The 18745-nt window shown below is 31.3% G+C and overlaps 1 long non-coding RNA gene across 1 annotated transcript in view; it reads left to right on the top strand.

Moving 5' to 3' along the window:
* LOC118183012 (uncharacterized) overlaps nucleotides 1-17788 on the top strand; it is a 31311-nt gene extending 13523 nt beyond the window's left edge. The window contains exon 3 of the long non-coding RNA XR_004757161.2: nucleotides 17576-17788. This is a non-coding gene — a long non-coding RNA (uncharacterized LOC118183012). The remainder of the gene's footprint in view (nucleotides 1-17575) is intronic.
* The last annotated feature ends 957 nt before the right edge of the window (nucleotides 17789-18745 follow it).

Below are 18745 nucleotides of genomic sequence, written 5' to 3'. Positions count from 1 at the left end.
TATTTGCTTATTTTTCTTTATTTATATATCTATTGTACATTATTTTATCCTGCTGTTCACTTTGATAAAAATGTAATTGTTATTAGGGGAAACAATCTGTATAGAGTTTTTGATACCAGGAATACTCGTACACACCTTACTCATACTATTTCACTAATGAGTTCTTTAATAATACTACACATTTATATATTCAGAACATAATTAAGGTACCCAACTACGTTTGACATTCATATTTCGCAAAATAGAACAAATAAATATATTATTGGTGTTATTTAGAAAAATAATATATAAAATAATATAAACAAGTGATTAACATATTATCAGTTTATAATGTTCGGTTTTTTTCCTTAGATTTTGGGTTAGCAATGCGTTAAATATAAGGATTACTAGCTATGTTGGCGCAAAAATATTTATCAATATTTTACTTTTATTTTTGTCACTTATATTTATTAAAGTATAAAGAATTAAATGAACTAAAATCTAAGTGATAAAGTAAAATTGTCTATTAAATATATCTGTCAGTGTACATGCACTAGGTATTTTTCGAGAAATTTCTGTTTTTTCATTTACAAAATTGTCTGAAAAATTTTAGATGTGTACACAAACCTAAATTTTTAGTCCTTTTAATACACGATATTTCGCAGAATATTTGCGAAAATTTCATAAAATTACTTTAGTAATATATTAAGTTAAACTTTTTTTCGTAACAGAAAAGTTAACAAAATCAAGTTTTTCAAGAAATAGGTTTAATAACATACAAGCACAAACAGAAGGAAAAGAAAATGTTGCCAAATAGGAAAATTATATTACAAAAACTAACCTTGTTCCCGAGCATTTAATAACAACCAGAAAGATTCAAAATCATCTTTTGAACATCATCAAAAGTATTTAAATGAAAAATTCTCATTTTAAAGGTATTTAGAATAGTCTGTCTAACCTTTAGACATCAACTTCCGGTTCACGGCGTAGAACAAGAAAAGCCATAATTCTGCTTAAACGACCGGAAAGAGAAAATAAAAGTAGTTTATAAGCTTTGAAATATCATAATTTTTTTTTTTTGAAAAATTTCATCAAAATTGTCGATCAGAACGTAGTCAGATACCTTAAGTAATTAACATGAAATTATTTTGAGTTTTGAATTTAATTATTTTTAATATAAAATTTTTAAAAAACAATTTTGAGATGTCCAAAGACACCTATATAAAATATGTTTGTTGTGTCATCATTAGAACATAATATACTCAAAATTAGTCCTACGTTAATAGTAAATGAAATAAGTAATTTAGTCTGACAAATTCTGAAAACAATTATTTTAAATTAATATACATGTTTAAAAAATGTTCCAAAGGGGGCAAACAAATTGTTAAATATAATATTTTTTTTTCATCCTCATCGCTTCCTGTTTTTGGTCATAGAATATTAGAAATATTTCCATAAACGTGAAAGACTGAAATATCCCAAATCTAGAGAAATTTAAAATGCAATAAAAAACTTCTTAAAGATCTGAGTGTTTATAAAAAGCAAGAAAAATGCTTTTTTCCACATTTAACACGCAATATAAACAAATATAGTGAGAAATTATCTAAAAATTACTCTGCTATTAAAAATAAATTAAAAAAATAAGCGATTCATTTTTCTCATCTTGGGGAGGGGGGATTTAGAAAGGTTTCAGATTTTTTCGATCTTCCAAAAGAGCTCTTTTAAAGTTTAATATGATTTATCAGTAGAGATTATCGGTAGAGATGGCCAAGTGGAATCGCGAAACATTTTATACGCTGCTGAAAACGTATGTAAGATAATTCTATGAAAATATTTAATGTTTTAATCAGATGCATCGTGAATTAAATGCATTTTTGTTTAAAACCAATCAGAGTAAAAAGTTAAAAAAATATATTTTTTAAGAACTGCATCTGTTACTTTTAAATAGTATAGTTTTTTAATTAATAACAGACAGATTACTTGTAAATATGAAAGAATAATATTTTTTTTCGAATGGCAATGGCAACAGACTCTAATAAAAAGTGAAATAGCCTAAAATCACATTAAAGTGAAATAACAAAAAAACTGCTTTCAAGTCTAATAGCACTTTTGGACCAAAAAGGGAGAGAGCATTTTAATTACTGCTTCTAATTTTTCTGCTTTGAAAAAGGAAGGCATCTATACTGGAAAAAAGAAACTTTCCGTTTGTATATTTAAAACAGGTATAAAAGTATTCCAAAAAATTTGATTACAAGGAATAGAACAAGAGTGGCCTTTTCATGTGCTCTGTGAAATCATTATTATTAAACTAATTTTACGTATTTATTTATTTTAAACTCGCGTAGGAAAAATTAACACTGATAAATACGTTGAAGAATCATGTTTCATTGTTTATGATAACACAGAGACAACAATGAATACTACGATTAAAAAAAATATGGGAATGAATATATATTCACATATTTTCTTAACAGATTAAGTACTTTATGTGCAGAGACAAAATATTTTAATTTTTATCTCGTTTCGAGACAGCAATGCTTTCATAAGCAATATTAATTTTATTAAAATTTTATATTACTTTTATTGTTAAGTAAAATAATGAAATCTTTCTCGATCAAGAAGATAAAATATTTTCTCTTTCAGACTTTCCGATTGAAAAGTTACGTAGTACAATTTAAAATAAAATGCAGGAAACTACCGCATTGTAATATCTGCGGCTTACGTATCTGACGATGCAATATGCTCTTCAAAGAACTTGAAAAACTTTTAATTTGAAATAAAATTCGAAATTTAAAAATTAAATGCAGAACGGATAAATTATCTTCTATATTATAGAATCAAATTTGTCTTTACTATATTTTGCACTGCCTGTCTTCACTTGCTGATAATGATGTTTTCGCTTGATTCTCCAATTAATTTACTTTTTGAGTTACCTGAGAACATTTACTAATACTTCAATTAAACATGAATGCTTTATAAATTTCCGTGAGTATACTAGTTAAAAGAAAGAAATATGTAGTTATGTGTTGTTTAGTTGCGAAATTAATAAACCTGTAAACATTGATATTTAAAATAAATTTATTTTTATTGAATGTCAAATAGCTGTTAGTTTATACCCGATTTAATTACAGAAGACAGAAATGCAATTTTACCTTCACAATAAAGAAGATAAAACAAAATATAAATTGAAATTTTGACCAAGATAGAATTTGTAATAAATAATTAGCTGTAAAACAATTATTACTGCTTGAAGCAAAACTATACTTATGAAAAGAATTGAAATAATTTATTGATGTGATTCAGTGTAATAAAACGAAAATGTAAACAAGGTACACTTTTCTGCTAAAATTGATATTCAAATGTATTTTCGCATTATAACTCAATTTTCTATGCATTGATCGCATTAATACAATTTCGTAAAACTGCAACAATATGCTGCATTAAATATAAGTACTATATATTGGGTCGAATATAAGATGAGCTTATCTGTAGGATAAATCTGTAGTTTTAAATGTTTCTATTTTTAAAAAAAGCTTACATGTTAAAATTTAGATATATGACCTTATCTTATTAAAATTTAGATATATGATATAGAATCTCGATATGTTGAAAGAGATAATTAGTTTGCGTCACTGCCATAGCTTAAAGTAACACTAAGAAAATATATTTTCTTTTAACGTAAAAACTGCAGGATTCATCATACATTGTTTTGACATATTTTTAAATGTTTGGCTCCGTATATAATACGAGCATGGTTTTCAGAAGGAGACTTTAAAGGAAAATGCGTTGTCTTATTTTCGAACTAGTACAATACTTAAAATTAATGAATAATGCCATCTTAGAATTACATCATATGTATGTATTTAATTGTATTGTTAGGTATTTCTCCCGCTTTCTTAGCGAGCCTTCGTGGTGTGGTGGTCTGCACGCTGGACCGGTATTCCAGAGGTCCGTGGTTCGATTCCGGGCGAAGGCGGTTGCTAATTTTTTACCTTGCCTGCTTCCGAAAAATACCTAATGTCTCTACAGTGGCGCTCGAACTAAAAGGGCGTTGTATGAGGATTCTCCACACCCAGGATTTGGCGACTAGGTCCCCTAAAAAACCCCAGTCGCCCTTTAAAAAGAGGAGTTTGTAAGGTATTTCTCTCGCTTTCCTAGCGTGCCTTCGTGGTGGGGTGGTCTGTACGCTGGGCCAGTATTCCAGAGGTCCGTGGTTCGATTCCCAGGGAAGGCAGTGGCTAATTTTCATCATCATAATCATCTTGCCTGCTTCCAAAAAATACCCAATGTCTCTACAGTATCATTCACTGCTGCGTTTGATACCGTAATCTACAAAGTGTAAAGATGGCCTTTTGAACGCTTGTTAAATCATGAACGTTATTATAGGGTCTGTAATCGAGCATACAGATTTGTTTCTTATATTTAAAATAGATTAAGAGGAAAATTTTACTTTTATTACTTACTTTTTATTATTTTATTTTATTACTATTATTATTTATATTACATTTACTGTATTTATCTTGCCTGCTAACGAAAGCATTAATAAAAAATACTGTTTTTCTGACAGTGAGAAAGAAATATATACGTACTTTTTTATTTTATTGAAAACTTTTTCTATACTGAGCATTTCAATTTCATTAGTTACAAATGTGCATACATTTAGCTATTTCGTTTTTAAATCAATTTTTAACTTGGGTATTAATTTAGGTGATTATGCTTTGTCAAAGATATATATAGTATATACCTTGCTTCGAAACAGTTTGGTCAACGGTAACATATGAAAGGAAATAAAAGATTTTAAAACAGTGGCACGATGATTCCGGCTAAACGTGGTAATTGCCCGACCAAAATATAAAAGTCTGAGGAATATTTTAAATTCAGCTGGTGGCTTTTTCCTTTTTCTTTTGTACACTCATTTGGTAAAGTATAAACAAATAAGATATCAGAAGATTTTCTTTCTTTCTGAATCTAATACCGAGTAAAACAAACTTTTGCAATCTGTAATCTCCACCGTCACAGTTTTGCTTGCAATTTTTAAGTTTAAATTACAATTTTTGTTCCGTGAAATTGACTCAGTCAAGGATAAAAATATCGTCAATATCAAGAGAGCTTTGATGATTAATCGCGAAATTGGCTTGGAATTCACAGCCTGAATTTAAATATCGGCAAGAAATAATGCAACGCCGAAGACAGGAACTCTTATCTAGAATAGCGATGTAGTAACTTGCCTTCAAGCAGCAGGGAATGCTCTGACTTAATTGTCTCAAAAACCTGACTTATATACAGCGGAATTAATTTGCAGTAGAGATTCCAACCACAACATAACTGGTTAAACAAATTAAACAAACCTTACACTGATTTAAATGAAATAAAAATAACTGATTCAGAATGTACGCTAAGGTAATTCGCTAAGGTAAATTAATAGACAAAATGCGAGTAAAAGTTTAAAAATTTGTACGGTAAAAATAATGCTTTAAATAGCAAAAACTGTACTGTTGTATTTAACGAATAACGCTAACAATAATATTATATTTAGCATTTTAATTAAGCAATAAATATAATACTGATATTTAAACTAGTCGAAATTACATTTTCCTGATTTAAAGAATTTTGCAATTTAAATAATTCGAAATTTGATAAAATTAGCTTATGCAGTAAGGCTGAAGAGTAAACGTCAAAGTTTTGTCTCGCGTATGGCTCGAATGACCAATCAAATTATTGCTATGTAAAGAAACAAAAGCAACGACAATGACAAAACATTTGAGTTTATTCATTAAAAAAAAAAAAAAAAAAAAAAGATTAGGTTCAATCCTATTTAAGGTTATGAGCAGTCAACCACTCCAGATAATTCTATGATCAAACGAAGATATCGCAAAAGATGGATAATTTTTCTCTGCAAAACAAGGTCAACATTACATTTGTCAAAATATGCTACTTTAAATGCTAGAATTCCGAGTTCAAAAACGTTCAAAAAGTAATCTGTGGCTGTAAAACAAACCTGAGCTTACGCACCATCAAACTTTTAGTGAAATTTCAGAGAATTTTGCTTTTCTTTATGGTTTCAGTCTTAATGCAACAATGTTACTTCCTTTAAATAATACTGTAACCCACCTTTGTTTATCGGTGCAGAATTTAATAGCCCGACATCAGCGAATCTTCAAATAATTTAAATGGGATGTCTAATAATAAATGGAATATTTTACGTATCATAATTTATAAGGTATTTCTCCCGCCTTCGCGGTATAGTGGTCTGCACGCTCGGCGCGTATTCTAGAGGTCGTGGTTCGATTCCTGGCGAGGGCATTCTCATTTTTCAAGTCTCCTGCTTCCAAAAAAATCCCAATGTCTCTACAGTGGGGCCCGAACTATAAAAGCTGGTGGATGATCTTTCTGCACCACCAGGATTCGGCGATTGGGTTTTTTAATCCCTAGTCGCCCTTTAAAAGGGGTTGCATATAAGGTATTTCTCCCGCCTTCTTAGCGTGCCTTCGTGGTGTATTTTTTTTTCTTAAATATGTAACCAGTATGTTATGTAACGTATACCTTGCAAACCTAAAATCTGTAATACAACATAAATAGCCAATGTATCTCTCATCTGCCCCTGTATGGCAATGTAATAAATCTTTTAATATCTCAATAAACCCCCGGTAGATAGGGGAGGGCGCGGGACATATGCCTGTTTACCTCTGTTAAACACCAGGGGTCCCCGTCCGTCACCTGTCACCTGTAGTGGTCTGGACGCTCGACGTGTATTCGAGAGGTCCGTGGTTCGATTCCCAGAGACGGCATTGCTCATTTTTCAAGTTTCCTCCTTCCAAAAAAATCCTAATGTCTCTAAAAATTCACAAAACACTTGAAATTATTTGTCATATAGTTTGATAGGGTACATATACACGCATTTAGAAATATTTTACAATGCTTTCTTGATTTCCAAACAATACCTTTAAATAAAGAATGTAAATTTTAATTCCATTTTCGTCCTACTTTCGCTCATTCACCTTCATGCTTGAAAGTTATAACCAAAGATTATTTTTATGAAAACATCATCCGTCTTGATTCCCAAACTCTTCGTTTGCTTTCGAAATCTACTTATAAAAGCGTAACTATTAAAAGGGTATATCTCTTTAAAACCTTTTGAAACTTTTATTATGAATCTTTCATTAAGCAATTTTTATAACTTTTCTAATCCTCGATAACGGTCTTCTTGTTTGACTACAACAAGATAATAAATGATGTAACGAATGGAAGTCGTAAATTTCCAAGACCCGAAGAATGCCAACAAAAGACTGCTATCGCTCGAGGTATGCTGGAGAGAGGCATTGCTCGGTGACAAAGCACAATGGATGACTTCCAAGTCGAGATCCGCAAGCAACTTCTTTTATCTTAGGTTTTGCATCAAAATAAGATGGCCACGGCTTTAATTTGTGATTCTGCGCATGCGCTTGACAAAGAATGACTGGGAGTGGTGTCATTAGCATGAAGACACCACATACTGAGAGAATAAATCATTTATAAAACCGCGCCGAGACAGGTGAAGATTCGTCCTGTCCTTTTTTTGATTTGCAATTGGTTTGTACACACACACACATACAGAATCCGCATGTTTCTTCTTTTACTTTCTTGTTAATATAAACAAGTTTTATAGTCTTGCATATGCGGATCTTCAAACACAAAGCAGCGGTGGGTCTTTCAAATGAAAAGCACTCTAATGGTATTAAGAAGAAACGTTTGGTTAAGTATCTTATGACTACCTGCGGAGTAATTCTTTATATTCACTGTTCTCAGAGTTACTAATTCATCATTGTTTAATATTCTAGATTTAATTATCATTAAAAAAGACTTGCGTGTGTGATTTTATACTTGCAATTCTTGTCTGATAAAGTAAAGATATCAAACAAGCAAACGTGACGCAGCTTATTTACTCTTTCACATTGTTGTATCTTGGTATAGTGAAATATTGTAGTAATATTACATACACGAATATCCGTGTTTGACTGGCATAGCATTTGTAAAGTTTTAAATCTGAATTTGACCTTTGGGAGAAAGCTAATGGACTACAATTTGATTGTTTCTTAATGAATGGAAATAAAATTATTGGATGCATTACAATCCTAAAAAATGGGATGAATGCTTATGAATATTTAAACCTTAAATTATACTCCCATCTCTTAAAACAGTAAATCACCTCTCTTAAAAACCATGCTGTCTCTTCAAATGTTAAGATTCAATTTTCAACTCCTTTATCATTGCAATCTCATTCTTCTTTATCGAATTCTTATCCTTCATCATTACCATCATCAGTACATCTCTATGTCTGGAAAGCTACTTTTAGCAATCACCACATTACCCTAAATAGCAATAAATCTGGCCCTCAACCGTATGGTGACTAACGCTATCAGCTGTCATACTGCTGAGACTGAATTCGAATCTCCGTGGACGCATAGATGTTTGTAACGTATAATGTCTTAATGGCATGGGAACACTTAAAATACCGTACAACGGAAAGTTCCCTCATTTATAACTCATGCGAAGCTTTGCGTACCTGACGGACTCCTTGTGAAAGCTTCTGTCCCTCGTTCAATGTCATTTGCATTTACACCTGGCCGACCATCTCTTCTCGGCACACAAACATCCATTTTCGTTGGACATGCGTTGCATTCTTTATCTTGTCAAATTCTAACACCCAAAAAGCCTTCTCAGCTCCAGAAAGCGCCATCTTGATTATGGTGTCAACTAGCGACGATACAAGGAACTACACGTCACACCTGATATGAGAAAATATTTACAACTTTGCTCTTTGAAATGATGTATTTCTTTTCAGGCTGCGATTGGAGAACCTTGGAACCATCCTTCGGGGTGGATTCCTCTTCAAAAGTGGAACGGTCCCTCAAGAGCTGCCCGAAGTCTTGCTCAACAACAAGTGTTTTTCATTTTTAGACTACAATAAATTCATAGACTTGATAGACATCCTCCTATGTAAGGAACATAATTAATAGCACTAGCAGCGATTAGAGTTAAAATAAGAAACCTTGCAATGATGTTAAGGAGAAAAATTTGGCTAATATCATATGACTGCATCTGAAGTAATTCTTTAAATTAACTTTTCTTTATTTGTCGTCCTCTCAACGAAGCTGTCAAAGGTAATTAAAAGCAAATATTAGCGGCACATCTCAACTTGTTTTACTTATTAGTCCAAAGGAGCTTTGCCCTTGAAGGACTATTGGTTTCGTTTTGAAATTTTGCGTTGGTTCACTATAAATGTCCGTTTCACCTTTGAAACTGTTGCCACCTAATATTAGAGTCCTGCATTATATTTGAAGAAATTAAATAAGGAAAAATCTGCATAAATGTATGTATATTTCTCGCATTGTGATAAAACAACGCTACATAAAGCCATCGAATTTTTGAAAAAGCCTTTTTGCACAGCCTGTTTGTGTGAACAAGAATTTTCTTCTACGTTATATTTCAAAAATAAATACAGATCAAAATTAAAAGGGGATCCTAATTTACGGTTAAAACCAAGTGAAATAAGACCACACAGTCATACAGAAATTGATCTCTCTTAAACAAGACCAAATTTCACCCTAAATTTCAGAATTAAATTAGTATAACTTAAATTTTCATAGTAAAAATGGTAATCAATTTTTAATCTAATATTTTTTATGTATTCAAAATTTAATCTAAATAGACAGTAGGTTGTGCAAGTGGCAAAATATTTTTTTAATATTTCTATTGAGAAATTGAAAAATAATTATTGCAAATGTACTAGTGGTACTAAGTTTTTCAATTTTTGTTTAGATGGTACACGTTAGTCTAAAAAGTTGAGAACGCAGTTCTATACTACTGACATTTACAGAGTCACTGGAAACGCTTTAAAGTTGATGCATTGCAGGAAATTTTTGGAGTTATCAGTTACTGATGCTTTAAAGGTTTTGTATCCAATTTCCTTCACGGGACCTTTTTTAAATAGGATCCAGGAGTTAGAATATTTTTTCTCCTTGCGTAAAAAGCCATTCTTTCACTGTTTGATCAATAGCTAAACTTTCTGTCAAAGGACATTTGGTATCCCAAAAGTAATGTTAGTCTCAAAGCATGATTTTGCGTTGATTCACTTTAAGTAACATCCACTGTAAGTGCGTTGTTCCATTTTTCTTTCAAGTTTGTTGCCGACCGACCAGCAGCTCAGCGGTAAAGTTACTAGGCGTTGATACTTCGGTCCGGGATTCAGTTCCCTGCAAACAGGCAGGCTGCATCGGCGTTTTTGTTGATTTTCCCATATGTAACGCATATACGAGCCAGTTTCCTCCCCCTCCCAAAAAAAAAATGTCCTCCACAAAGACATCCTTCCTTTTAGGCAGATAGCCCTCGAATGCTTTCCCATAGTCTGTTGCCACTCGAGAAAAATATTTATCTTTTAAGTTTAATCCATCTATTATTAATTGACAAGCTAGACTAATTAAAATCAACTGATGCAGTGCTTAAGTTTTTTTTAACTCTTTTTCTGATTAATTTAAATAAAATGCGTTTAATTCATGATGTAGCTAATTAAAAGCATTAAATAATTTTATAGAATTATTGTGCTACACATTTTCTTTTTTTCATTTTTCAAATATAAAGAAGCTGTATGGCGTCTTCATGTTAGTCTAAATAATATATTCGTTTAGTATCCTAAAAAACGTTGCGCTGTGTCACCTGGCCATCTTTGTTCATAATTTCTCTTTGACCAAACTTTAAAACAGCCCTTTTGGACGAAGGTTAAAATTTTAAGTATCTCAGACTTTATTTCTTCTTTTTTTATATTTTATCTAGACTTGTATCAAACAGATTTTTTTTTTGTTTTTATTTATTTATTTATTCTTTGTTTTGGTTTCCATTTTATGTTTCTTTCAAATACTTTTTTCCCTCAAAATATTTCTATTTTTAATTTTTCTGACTTCGAATTTCATACGGGTATTCATGACTTAGAATATTTTTAGTAACCATTTCATTAACTTATTGTTTTTCCCTGAAAGGTAATTATTTGCGTTTTTATTTTACATTTCGTTTTTATGGAAAATAACTTTTGGAAACTTTAAAAAAATTAAGCTACACTAGGAGGAACACAAGTCTCACTGTTAATCATGCATGTATTATTTGGGCAATAAACTGTATACTAGTACAAATTGGGAATGATCTGTATTATTTGGGTATTAACAGACCATTGTTTGGAGAAACCCTGTAAGCAGGGATTTATTTAATATCCGCTACTCTTCCCATTGGTAAAAGCAGAGAGAAGAAGGATCTGGCTCTTTTTACTTGAGAACAATATTCCAGGTCAAAAGTATGGAGGTTAGGATGAATGGTTTAACTATAAAAAGAATGGAAAGGTAAAAAAACAAAGAAAATGGGGTAAAATTATCGGGAGTTTCCTCAACAAAGGTGAGACAAACTCCTAGAGTAAAAGCTCTTTTTGCAGTCCTTTGTCATTTCTGCGTTTCGGAAAGGAGAACGTGTCATATAAAAGTGTTAGAATTTGAAGAAACTATGAGATCGGTGTCTAATTAAGAGTTGTCTTTATCTGAAACGTGTTCTAAGGCAGAATTTTTACTGTATTAGTAAAACATCTATATATCATCATCATCTGTACCACTTGATTTCTTAGTCGACATGTGGGACTATTATACAGCTGAATTAGTAAAAGGAACGTTAAACAAAACATAGCGCTACAATGTAAACGTATTTTAAATCTTTATATTCGTTAACAATGCTTTCCTAATGGTACACTGCGAGAAAAAAAATAAAATAAAAAGACAGTCTTGTATCTCCCGTTCTAATGGGTCGACTGACTAAGTTCAAATTCCGCTTTCCATGTCTCGAAATTGCGACCTAGGATATATATTAGATTGATATATATCTTTGTTCTAATATAGGTATTTTGACACAAAATCGGACTTTTCTGAAATAACATACACATTTTTTTCCATATTTCGATTCTACGACTTATATTAAGCCTAGATAATAAATTTTGTAATTTTTGGTGAGATATTCATGGAGGAATTTAAAAATGTATCTTGGCGAATTTTTTTCAGTTTGCGCCATGAATAATTTTACTTAACGAACTTCTTAATTTATAGCAGTCTATTTTCCTTTCCTTTTTCTTCATTGTTCACGAGTGGGGAATAAAAAAGAAAAAAAAAAAAAAAAAAAAAAAAAAAAAAAAAAAGGCGTCGTTCACACTTTCAAATAATTTGAACAAAGTGTCAGTAATAAACAGGCCAAATTTCAAAACGCGGCAAATGTAAAATTGCGTATATCTTTGAAAATTTTGAAAAAAAAAAAAAAAAAAAAAAAGCTCTAATTTTTTGCAGGTATGCTTAGAAATGCATGTAACTTAAGATGGCGGCAAAACTTGTATAGGTTATACTTCAAAATTGCTGCCGAAAAATTCATAAAAATTATTTTAAAATACAAATTTTAAAAATAAATCATAAAAAATGTACGAATTTTATTTGGAATGAACCTAAATTTCGAAATGTGAAAGGAAAAATAAAATAAGTTTAATAAAAGAAAGACATATTAATAAACATGTATCAAATTCAATTAACATCGAGGAGCAAAAATTTTGAGAGCTAATTTTTTAAAAACTACTCGTGCGATTTTGACAAAACTTAATAGTTTGGCATAGTTTGAGTCGTAGAATCGAAATATGGAAAAACTTTGGCATGTCATTTCAGAAAAAGTCCAGTTTTATGTTAAAATACCTGCATTAGAAGAAGGCTATGTATAAACCTAATACATATTCTTTGGATATATAAATCTAATACATATCCTTTGGAGACATGAAAACGCAAATTGAATTTCGTCAATCAGCCCAGTAGAACGGGAGATATATATAAATGTCTTTTTTTTTTTTTTTTTTTTTTTTCGATTTCGCGTTGAATCACTATAAACGGCGAATCACTTTTCAAACTGTTGCCACCCAATGTTAGAGTCCTGCATTATAGTTGAAGAAATTAAATAATAAAAATCTGCATAAATGTATGTATATTTCTCGCATTGTGATAAAACAACGGTACGTAGAGCCATCGAATTTTATATGACGTAATCCTCCTGCGATTGTGGGAATCTGGAAGCCCAAATTTATGAATTCGGAATTTATTTTATGATCGATTTCATATTTTGTAAAACTTTGACGAATTTTTGATCAACAAACTCAAGGATTTCAAAGTGAGCCATGGCAACGTAGTACAGAAAAAAACATCTTTATCTCCAGCGCGCAAGACTCTGTATCGGAAATTCTAAAGATAGGCTCATTTAAAAATTATTTTGCGATATTACTATTGAACTGAATTTTATGGTTTAAGGGCAAAGAACATGATATTTAATAACTAAAGGTTGACTGGAAGCTGACCTGTCTCAGACAGCAAAAGACTCGAAAGGAACATCTTGACGTCATTTGGTTTTAAATAGATGCCAATCCAAATTTCTACAAGTGTCGGATTGAAAATAAACATCCTCAGAAGAATGACATTCAAAGAATGAATGACCTTTCTCGAGTTAAGCATAGTACACGTGTTTGTAACTTCTGTTAAGGTGGGTTGTAATTCAATAGCATTCTCCTAGATCAGTTCACGGATTAGGAACTGTCCTTAACCAAAATGTCGTTAAAGCCTTATGAATAAGTGTGTTTATGAGTTAATTGCATTCTAAAATGGATCTGGAAAACGTCAATCTGTCTTCCTCGAAACATTTTTCCTCGAAATCAAAACAAATATCGATCTAATGTTAAATTCTCTCTAAATTTCAAATTGGTAAAGATTTGATTTAATAAATTCAAAAGTTGCAAAAATGGAAAACAAATACCGATTGCACCGATTGCCTTCAATATAGAAGCACAATATGGCTTTTTTTTATTTTGTGAAAGTTATTTTAGCTTTCAGGGAACATGAAACATTAATTTTCATTTTGTACTTTTTATTTACACCAAATGTACTTGTGTTAAGAAGAAGGTTACTTGGAGGAAGTAAAAAAAAATGTAGAGAAAAACAAACACAAACTAAACATCCCATCTACACCACTCTGAAATGAATTAAGAGCTAATAACTTTTATGGAAAAGATTTTCACTGAATACCGGCATTTAAGTTGGATCAAAAAGAAAACGCAGCTTTAGAAAAATATTTTTATCATTGATATAATTTTGGGGTTTATGAAATTTGTTATCTAACTGGGGATGCAACATCGTAAATTAGGCATAATAATTTTCGTGTAAATGTTTTTTAAGAACTGAAAATTATTTAAACGTAATTTAAAAATAAATAGAAAATGAATTCAAAATTCAAGATTCGGTAATTTAAGTGTGCACGTTCGGGTGGAGGACTTTGTGTGTTCAAAATTAGGTGGCTGTAGGTTTCGCAGGGCGAAGAATAAATATTTTAATTATTTACTAATAAAGAAATTAAATAGTTAAAAAAATCTGAAAACTTTCAGATTTTACATTGCGGCCAAAGGGGCGTTTATTTAACATTTTGTGCGTTACCCTTTATTTATTAAATATCATGTTCTTCGCACTTAAACCATAAAATTCACTTCAATAGCAATAGCGCAAAATAATTTTAAAATGAGCTTATCTTTAGAATTTCCGATAAACAGTCTCGCGCTGGAGATAAAAAGGTTTTTATTTTTCCGTACGGTGTTGCCATTCTTCGCTTTGAAATCTTTGAGTTTCTTAACCAAAAATACTTTAATGTCTAACCAAATATAAAGTAGATAATAAAACAAATTCCAAATTAGGTTTTCCAGATGCTCAATATTAGCTAGAGATTTACGTTATTCAAAATTGGATGGTTCTAAGTACCGTTATTTTATTTCTTTAAATAATTTTCTGGAAAGCTTTTATCAAAAGCCTTGCTTTATATAGCTGGCTGTATTTGAGGACTATATTTTGGGGAACTTGCGACTGAAAGTTTACGAGAAAAGTAAATTTCTACTCATTAATATTTCCCATTCCCAGCTTTATTGTCATCACATTTTTCTCACTGGTTTAGTTAAATTATCTATTATTTGGTAATAAAATTCGTATTTTGCATATTTGCTTATTTTCTCACTGCTTAGATAACTCACTTCCTTTAATGGTTAATTTAGCTTTACGATCAATATATATTAGTAGTTAACGTTCGCTATTAGCAAACGAAAACTATTGATAAGAGTAGTCGACAAAAACAAAACGGTTATCTGTTAAAGCTTTTCTCTGAAGAACATTCCTGTTAAAGGAAGAAAAACGCGATAAACACCATTTTCGAATTCTTTGTATGCAAAATAATTACGAATGTGTATTATCGATGTTCAATATCTCTAGAAATGATTTTCTTATCGATTGCAGCGCCATGGTTCAAAGTAATAAAAATCCAGTAAAGGATAAACAAAAACTCATCGATTGAATGTATGAGATTAAACACTTATTGCAAAAAGAAAATTTTTTTTTGCGAATCAGTAGTTAAATAAATGAGACTTCAATTAAATTATTCCATGTCTTGAGACTTTCAAAGAAGGTGATTACGATTTCATCATTTATTTTTTATTATTCGTATGTAGAATAATTGGGATTTTTAAAGGAGGAAACACGAAAAATTAGCAATTATGCCCTCGACAGGATATGAACCTTCACCTCTCGATACGCGCTGAGTGTGCTACCGTTACACCACGAAAGCGTGCAGAAAGAATGGAGAAAATACCTTTACGTTAATAGGTGAGTAGGGTGTTAAACTAGCTGAATCGAGTATAGAATTTAACAGTCTTTGATGCCTGATTGCTCATTCACTGGCACCTCACATGGTGAAAATTTTGTAATATTGTTGCTTGCGTAAGGTTCGTAATAATTTGAATGCCTGCAGTTCCGATAGTAAGTTAATAAAATTTATGTTATCGACAGAAACACTACAAAGTTCTGAAATTTTCCATAGAAATACTCCTACAGGTGACAATCGTATCACAAAGTACAATCAGTAGGTGCGCTTTAGACTTCTGAAAACGTTAAACACAACGCAAAGCAAAGCGCATTTAAAGAGAAAGATAACACGGAAATATCTCTGATCTCACGCTGATCTATTACTTCGCCCTAATATAGTTTTCACCAGGCCCCTGAGATATTTCTAGTACTTTTTGCTTCTCGAAATTATTGGAAAGCAATAATAGAATCGAATTAATGTTACAGCTAATATAGTGACATTTATTCAATTACAATACCTATTACGCTAATACAGGGATCGTAACAAAATGTCGCCAAATGGTCGCCAAGTTTGGTCACATTTGAAATTTATCGCCAAATTTCGCGGCAAAATAAGTTTCCGAAACCGTTGTCGCCAAATTACCTAGATACCGATTTACTCAATGGTGTCCGCCGATAACATCGCGGCAAAAACATCGCGGACGAAAACGTCGTGGAGAAAACAACCCAAGGCGAAAACATCCTGCTACAAAACATCGTGGGAGAAATCATCGCAAAGAGAAAACATCGCAGTCCTAAAACATCGTGGTACAAAACATTGTCGTCGAAAATAAAGCGGTTCAAAAACTTCGCAGTTTCAAAACATCGTCGTCGAAAATATCGTGGTAAAAAATAAAGTATCTACAAATCATCGCGTGACGATAACATCGCAGACATGCTTTTTCCGTAGATGCTTTAATAACTGTAAATGAATATTCCCATAAAGATTTGTGAGCGCAAAATGTAAAGAAGGATAATTTTTACTTTCACATTTTTTATTAACTAATAAATTTTTTCTGAAAAAGTAAGAAGGAAACTTAAGCATAGAAAATTAAATGCAACTTATAGATTATACTTTTCACGAAAAATTACCAGTAAAAACTTTATAAAAATTATTTATTAATGGCCTTTGTTAGTTAACTATGTCGGTTTAAAATTCTATTAATTGCTATAAGTTGCATTAATTTACTATGCTTAAGTTTCCTTCTTACTTTTTCAGAAAAAATTTATTAGTTAATAAAAAAATGTGAAAGTAAAAATTATCCTTTTTTCCATTTTGCGCTCCATTTTGCGAAAAGCATGTATGAAAAAAAGCATGTCTGCGATGTTATCGTCAAGCGATGATTTGTAGATACTTTATTTTTTACCACGATATTTTCGACGACGATGTTTTTAAATTGCGAAGTTTTTGAACCGCTTTATTTTCGACGACGATGTTTTGTACCACGATGTTTTAGAACTGCGATGTTTTCTCTTTGCGATGTTTTCTTCCACGATGTTTTGTAGCACGACGTTTTCGCCTTGCGTTGTTTTCTCCGCGACGTTTTCGTCCGCGATGTTTTGCCGCGATGTTTTCGGCTGTAACCTTACTCAATACCCTGTATTCTTACTTTTCCGGCCTAGCTTCTCTATATTTTTCGCGACACATTACACAGAAAAATACAACAATTTCACTAAAATAATCTATCTATGTACAAACTTCATAATAATAGCTATGTAAAATAAAAGTTTTTTTTAAAATGTGAGTAGTGAATACTGTGAGTTTTCTTTCATTAACGAAAAAAACGCTTTTGGGAAGAACAAGATAACGAGCCAATTTTTACACGCAACTAATTAAATTCTGTCTTTTTCAGAATCTTATTGTTAATGAAGATGATATTCCTTAAACTGGGATGATGCTCAAGCTAAGATTAAGACTGAGATCTCCGAAGCCGTTAGAGTAAAGGTAAAAACAGAATGTATTTCAACAACTCATAAATTCAGAAAAGAGAATATAAATTGTATTTATTTTATACATTATGGAAATAAATTTCTTGATATTTTTATGGAATAAATGATTTATTTTATTTGAACTGCTTGATTAATTCACATACGATATATGAAGATGGTATACTTGAAACCAGCAGCAACTGGGCGTCACTGATTCAACATAAGATTTTCTTTAAAAAAATACATAAATACATAAACTCATAAAAGCAAATATTTAATAATCATTCAAATTTATCACAGGTAGCCTTTTTTACAAAATTATATATTCTTTGTTGCTGCATATACTTTGAAATGGATGAAACACAATGAAAACTATCTGCGGATATATTCTGTACAAGTGTACTAATGCTTCTACACTGCTTAGTTCAATGTTATCAGATCTAGATTTTAAATAAATGTGGAATTTAAACAGAATAACGTGTAACAATTTCGCAATGAAAACTATTTGTGGATATATTCTGCACAAGAGTACTAATACTTCTACACTGTTTCGTTCAACGTTAGTAGATCTAGGTTTTAAATAAATCTGGAATTTAAATAGAATAACGTGTAACAATTTTAGCAGACTAAGTAAGGTAAAGATAATTCAAAGATTTTAGAAGTATTTGCAAAAGTTCTCTTAAATATTAAGAAACATGCTAGGAATCTGAACAAAAAAAAATCTATTCGAAAAAAAAACTGCGATGAATCAAGTATAATTTAATTTATTATCGGATTTAAGGAAAGTTCCTGCCACCGCAAATATCGTCTGCGCAAACAGTTCACGTTGGCATGTTTAATTATATTTTGTCAAACGATTGTTGGCATTTGAAAGAAATAGACTTGCTTTAGAACAAACACTGTGCTGTAAAATTTGTAAAAATCGGTATCATTAAGTACATGGTGTCTGTTACTATCACGCCACCAGATTAGAACCATCATTTACTTTCAATTCCGCTGCAAAAAGTCAACTACAGAATGTTACCAAATCATGTGTACAGTTTTAGGTACTAATGTTGCATGATGGGGGAGTTCTATATCTCCCATTCTACTGG

Source organism: Stegodyphus dumicola, chromosome 10 (genome assembly GCF_044657685.1).
Source record: "Stegodyphus dumicola isolate Sdum_Otavi_A_Nest chromosome 10, ASM4465768v1".
In the NCBI taxonomy this organism is placed as follows: Eukaryota; Metazoa; Arthropoda; class Arachnida; order Araneae; family Eresidae; genus Stegodyphus; species Stegodyphus dumicola.
Note: the sequence above shows the minus strand (reverse complement) of the source record. Positions and strands in the feature narration are given on the sequence as shown.